This window comes from Pteropus vampyrus, unplaced genomic scaffold (genome assembly GCF_000151845.1).
Source record: "Pteropus vampyrus isolate Shadow unplaced genomic scaffold, Pvam_2.0 Scaffold12, whole genome shotgun sequence".
NCBI classification, from domain to species: Eukaryota; Metazoa; Chordata; class Mammalia; order Chiroptera; family Pteropodidae; genus Pteropus; species Pteropus vampyrus.
Window position 1 is genome coordinate 12,019,000 of NW_011888793.1, and position 7,109 is coordinate 12,026,108.

The following is a 7,109-nucleotide window of genomic DNA, read 5'->3' on the forward strand; positions in this document are numbered from 1 at the left end:
TCCAAAAGTACATAACAATACATATATCGACTTCTTGTTTCAATGAGTATCAAGATTAATTGCCCTTGTAAAGGTAAATAAATATTGACAGAGGTTTCACTTTGGTCCATATTTTCCACTCAGGTCAATATATCTTGGTATTTACCTCAACTGAAGTCAATATGAAATGATTATTAATTCATGGTATACTCGACTAGCAGCCAAATCTACAACTTAACATACAGAAACATAGTCTTGTAGACCAATTTATGTTCAACTTAAATACATGGAGTGAAAAAAACTGAATTGTTTCATATATTTAATAGAAATAAAAGTATGACTTACAGTCACCAGGAATATGAAAAAATTCATTGTTATTCTATTACATTTGGATGTGTCTCATATATACAAAAAGTGATTCCTTTTATCTTACAATTCGGCATCTTGTTTCTTTGCTTATAAATCCCACTCCTGCTCACACTCACTGGTGAGTTTGTATACAGATAAATGTTTCTATACGAAAAAAAGGTCTATGGCCATGCCACCCTGAACAAGCCCGATCTCGTCTGATCTCGGAAGCTAAGCAGGGTCGGGCCTGGTTAGTACTTGGATGGGAGACCGCCTAGGAAGACCAGGTGCTGTAGGTGTAAAAAATAATAAAAAATAAGGGATTGTAAACTGACAAGGTCCTTGCAATCTGTGAGGTCAACCAAGGTTGCCTTGCCTGAAAGAGAGAGAGAGAGAGAAAGAGGGAGAGGGAGAGAGAAGAAAAAGAAATTTAAAAAGAGGAGAGAAAAGAAGAAAAAAAAAGACAGAATAGATGAGGACCAAAAAAGAAATTGGTGAGAAAAGCTGAGAGACATTAAAAATATATAAGGAAAATGAAGTAATAGAATCAGGGAGAAATTTTTAAATATCATCATTGATTAGCTGTGTATTATCATAAATTTCAGCAAGAAAATATTTATTTCTTTCCAATATTCTTCTCCACTTAAAAAGATGCTCTGCCCAACTCTAATGACTTAAACCTCATAAATATTCTAGTTTTTTATTCAAGATCTAAAATGGAAAAAGCTATTAACTTATATAAATAACTCAAAGAAAATTTAGAGCAAATATTTTTACACAGTAAATTTAGGACAAATTCATTAAAGTTTTCAGAGATTGAGCCACCTCAGCTAATAATGGAAAAAAATAATTAACTGTTACAAATAGGTGGATGGTTCACATGAAATTATGGCACTTTTTATTTCCAATGAAGGCACACTAACATTTGAAGACAGGCTGATTAAAAGAAATTGCTCAACAATGCTAGAAATTGACAAGCATATCAAAAGAGTTATTGATCTTTATAGTGTTCAAGCTCAAATATATATTGTAGTAAACAAGCACCAGTAAGACTGAAAACATTAGCAATTTGATATTACCCAGGGAGGACTTTGTCCATTAACTGAGCTTTAAGTCCACATTCCTGAAGCACTGTATTTCTGATCTACGTTGCTGCTCTTTTAAGTACAAACAAGGTTAAAACATCTATTTTTGCCTTTCAAAGTTTGATAGTAGCCAGAACTTTCTGACTGGTGTTTATATTAACTGAGTACTTCATATTCAATAAAATATTTTCATATTCAAATTTACCTTAAACATATATTTTCTAAGAATTATGAGCCATTTATAGCTTAAATTTAACAACCCAAAAGAAGTGATGGTAGCAAAGAGGACTGGGTTACAATAAAACATCTCTAGATAGCTAAGACACTCCTTTGAATCTCTAGGGGGATTTTGGAGGTGAAAGGAAACTAGGAGATCATCTCATTCAACAAATTCATCCCAAAAAGAGAGAAATCAAAGCTAGAAAGAAGATACTCAGTTAATTAGTAGCAGAGGTAAAATGAGAATCCAGTTCTCCTATTATACTAAAAAGGCAATTTTTCAGATCGACTTCCTTTACTTTTCAAAACCTGCCAAAAGGCAATTTGGCAATGAATTACACAATATTACAAATATACAATATTTTGCTAATATCCTTCAATGGAGATGACTTTGATACCTATGTGAAGCATAAGTTCAATTCTTTCTCTGAATACACACACACACGCACAGTCCGAGATACTACCAATTTTGATGTGGTTTTAGCTGTGGAAATATAAAGAGCCTAGGAATACAAAATGACAATCCTACCTTTTTAATTATTTTTAATTAAAAATTAAAAATTTGCTTTTTAATTATTTTTAATTAAATCCTTGCTTTTTAATTATTTTTAAAAGCAAGCAAACAAACCAACAAACAACAACAAAAACAATACAGTTAATCTTCAAAGTATTTCTCTAAGATGCTTAATTTGAGTCCTAAATAACAGTAAAAATTACCCAAGGAAAGGAGGATAATTAATGATGAAGCAGTATATGCAACAGCACTGGAACAAGAGCGCTCCTGATACAGTTCAGAAATTACAAGATCTTCAGCTTAACCAGAAATGTCTCTAGAAAAAAAGTAGAGTCGAGGTCAGAAAAGACAAAGCATGAGTCGGCTCTTTCCAAGTAGTTAGAATTTGTTCTGTAGCTTAATGGTCAGCCACTGACATATTAATATAATCAGAATTTCCTTTAAGAAAAATTATTCAACATCAGTGCTGAGGGTGTGTGGAAGAAAATGATACTAGATACAGAAATACTGGTTGAAAACATTTTTTGATCATCCATGAGAGAAAAGAGAACACCTGGATAACTAACAGATTTGTGTTATAAAAAAGAAAAAAGTTATCCCCTCAGGTTTAGGTTTGGAATAGAAAATGAGGAAAAGCCTTATAAGGCCAAATATAATTCAGTCTGAATGGAATTCCTTAACTTCAGAAACAAATGCAAAACTGCTCCGAAACAAAATAATCTAAATGTAGGAGCTACAAGATTCTTTCAGATAGTCTTGTAAAAATGAGGTCATAGCCCCAAATTACAAAACATTCAAAGAAATGCTGCTTCAGGAGAAAGAATAAGCAGACACTAAGAACTTCAGAATTAGACATGAACCAGTAGACCTGTAAAATAATCTGATAGAGACCATGAAATAAATTTCTTTAATAACTAAAAAGGTAAAATAAGAATCTAAAACCAGAAGAAAGCAATAATATTTTTAATGACAGATTTTTTAAAAAGTAAACAGAATCTCTTTTTTATAATTTTTTTTTATTTTTCAGTTACAGTTGATATACAATATTATATTAGTTTCAGGTGTCCAACATGGTGATTTATACAACATTTATATAACTTACAAAGTGATCATCCCAATAAATCTAGTATCCATCTGACACCATACACAGTAATTATATTATTATTAACTATATTCCTTATACTGTACTTTATATCCCTATGACTATTTTGTAACTGCCAATTTGTACTTATTAATCCCTTTCCTTTTTTCACCCATTCCCCAACCCCCTAACATCCAGCAACCATCAAAATGTTCTCTGTATCCATGAGTTTGTTTGTTTTGTTTGTTCATTGATTTTGTTCATTAGATTCCACATGTAAGTGAAATCATATGGCATTTGTCTTTCTCTGTATGACTTACTCCACTCAGCACAATATCCTCTAGGTTGATCCATGTTGTTGCAGATGGCAAGATTTTATTTTTTTATGGCAGAATATTATTCCATAATATATGTATCACCTCTTCATTAACCATTCATCCATCGATAGACATCCATGTTGCCTCCACATCTTGGCTCTTATAAATGATGCTGCAATGAACATATGGATTCACATGTCCCTTCAAAGTAGTATTTTGGATTTCTTTGGATAAATGCCCAGAGGTGAAATTATTGGGTCCTTGTCTCTTGTTATAGCCTTTGTTTTAAAGTCTATTTTATCTGGTATAAGTATTGTTACCCTAGCTTTTTGTTTGTTTGTTTGTTTGTTTTCTTTTTCATGAAGTATCTTTTTCTATCCTTTTACTTTCAGTCTGTGTGCTTTTCAATCTGAAATGAGTCTTTTGTAGACAGCATATGTAAGGATCTTGTTTTCTTATTCATTCCACAAGCCTATCTTTTTATTGAAACATTTAATCTATTTACATTTAAAGTAATTGTTGGTAGATATGTAGTTATTGCCATTTTATTATTCGTATTTTTGATTGTATTTTCTTCTTCTTAAAAAAGTTCCTTTAACATTTCTTGTAATACTGGTTTGGTGTTGATGAACTCCTTTAACTTTTTCTTATCTGGGAAGTTCTTTATCTGTCCTTCAATTCTAAATGATAGCTTTGCTATGTAGAGTAGTCTTGGATGTAGATCCTTGCTTTACATAACTTTAAATATTTCATGCCAATCCCTTCTGGCCTGAAAATTTTCTGTTGAGAAATCAGCTGACAGTCTTATGGGGGCTCCCTTGTAGATAACTAATTGCTTTTCTCTTGATGCTTTTAAGAGTCTCTCTTTGTCTTTAACCTTTGGCATTTTAATTATGATGTGTCTTGGTGTAGGCCTCCTTAGATTCATCTGGTTTGGGACTCTGTACTTCCTGGGCTTATACGTCTATTTCCTTTGCCAGGCTAGTGAAGCTTTCCATCATTATTTCTTCAACTAAGTTTTCAATTTCTTGATGCAAATGTTGGAACATTTGATGTTGTCCCAGAAACCCCTTAAACTATTCTCATTTTTTTAAATTTTTTTTCTTGTTGCTGTTCTGATTGTGTGTGTTCTGCTACCTTATCTTCTAAATCACTGATTTGATTCTCCGCTTCATCTAATCTGTTGTTGATTCTGTTTAATGTATTCTTCATTTCAGTTATTGTATTCTTCATTTCTGACTGGTTCTTTTTCATGTTTTTTATCTCCATTTTTATGTTTTCTATCGCTTTGTTAAAGTTCTCACTGAGTTTTTTTATTCTTCCCCAACATTCATTGAGCATCCTTATAACCAGTGTTTTAAACTCTGCATCTAGTGGATTGCTTGTCTCCATTTTGTTTAGTTCTTTTCCTGGAGCTTTGTTCTGTTTTTTTCCTATAAGGCATGTTTCTTTGTCTCCCTATATTGGCTGCCTCCCTATGTTTATTTCTACGTAACAGGTAGGGTTGCTAGGTCTCCTGGTCTTAGTAGAGTGGTCTTATATAGTAGGTATCCTGTGGGGCCCAGTGGCACAGTCTTCTATGATTGCCTGGGACAGGTACTCCAGGGCTATCCTTTGTATGGGTTGTGTATGCCCTCCTTTTAGAGTTGAGCCTTGGTTACTATTTGCACATAATTGGGAGGAATTGACCCTCAGGCTGATTGGTTGTGAGGATGGGCTGATGAGGGCTGACCCTACAGAGCAGAATTCAATTTAGCAGTGCTCTGGTTCCTGCTGAGTGTGCCCTTTGGTTGTGTTGCCCATGGATACAATCCCAGGTAATGCTCCAGCTTGATCTGAAGCCAACCACAGGGCATGCCAGCACCCAGAGCCTCCTGGGAGGAGCTCTAGCTATAGCCTGTGCCCTGCCTGGGGCCACCTGGCAAGAGTCACCAAGCAATCTGCACATGGCCATTGCCTGCGCTGGGCTTAGAGGTATCCTAAGAGGCTAATCCACAAACCGAGGCTGGCTGCTACTAGTGCTGGGCTTTGGGCTTCTCAAAAAGAGGAACAGGGCGCATAAAAGGCAGATGCTGCTTGTTTGTATTTTGCAAACCTTTGAAAGATTTTAGGAAAGTACACAGCATGAGCAAGACAGCATTTTTATACAAAAGCCATAGGAAGCAGTTTGGGTGGGCCTATAAATTGGGTGGGAAGGGGTATCAAGGAATCACCAGAGCAGGGCCAACAGTACTAGCCAGGTTGATGGAGTCTCAGATATGGTGGTTGCCTGCATCTCAACACTGGGAGGGGGAAGGGCCCAACAAAGAAACAATGGTTTGTGCCAGCATTTCTGTCTGGGAGAAAGCTGGCCCTCCAGCCCTCATCCTGAAGCCAGACAATTCAGTTACTCCCCATATGTCCTTGGCACCTTTCAAGCTACTGCCCCAGTGCTGGAGCTCAGAGCAAATGAGTCCATCAGTGAGTAAGTCTACTCTAGGATCCCTTAAGAGGAATGTCTGTGACTCCAGCCGCCCTTTGTCTCACTCAACTACAATTTCTGATGTTTTTCACAACCAGATTTCATGGAGACTTCTCTTTACAGCACTGGAAACCTAGGCTGGGGAGCCTGGCATGGGGCCAGGACTCTTCACTCTTCAGGGGGGGAACTCTGCAGCCAAGTAAACTTCTCGATTCTCTACTGCCACATGCAGGTATGAGACCAGCCAGTTCCATGTCTTTGCCCCTCCCACAAGTCTCGAGGTGGCCTCCTGTGAACGTCCCCAGCTGTAGGACTTCTTTTCAGCTATATTTCAGGTGACTTCAAATGATGACTGTTTTGTAGTTTAGCTGTAATTTTTATTTATGTGGTTGTGAGATGAGGCAAGCACGACATTTACCTACTCTGCCATCATGACTCACAAACAGAATTTCTTGATTTTGGATATATAGCTACTATAAGAAAAACATCAATAAATAAGCTAAACAGCAGACTGGAAACAACTGAAGAGAATAGAATGGAATGTAGTACAATACAGACCTCAGGAAATACCCAAAAATGAATCATAGAATTGAAGAGAAAAATATAAAAGAAAAGTTAAGAGGTATTAATGATAGAATGAAATGGTTCAATGAAGGATGAGGATTTCCAAAATGGGTTAAAAGATATTTGAAGAGATAATAGTTGAGAATTTTCCAGAATTCATAAAAGACATGAATTGCCAGATTCAAGAATGACTGAGACCAAAATAGGAAAAAATCAAAATAATTCAACATCTAGACACATCGTTGTCAAGCTATGGCACACCAAAGACAGAACAGTAATTGGAAAGTCAAAAAGCAGATTACTATAGAACGACAATAAACTGACAGGAAGACCTTTGATGACAACAGAAGCTTTAAAAACCGAAATAATATAGTCAGTGCACTGAGAGAAAATAACTGCCAACCTTGAATTGTATGGTCCAAAAAACTATTATATAAAAGTGAGATAGAATAAAAACATTTTCACAAAGGCAAAGGAGTTTACTACTCACAGAACATTGTTAAAAATAATACTAAGAATATACTTCAAGAAAAATCATATT

The 7,109-nt window shown here is 35.5% G+C and overlaps 1 non-coding gene across 1 annotated transcript; it reads left to right on the top strand.

The window, feature by feature from the left end:
• The first annotated feature begins 507 nt into the window (after nt 1-507).
• Nucleotides 508-626, top strand: LOC111732981. Its single transcript, XR_002777778.1, has one exon. It is a non-coding gene; the product is annotated as a 5S ribosomal RNA (ribosomal RNA).
• The last annotated feature ends 6,483 nt before the right edge of the window (nt 627-7,109 follow it).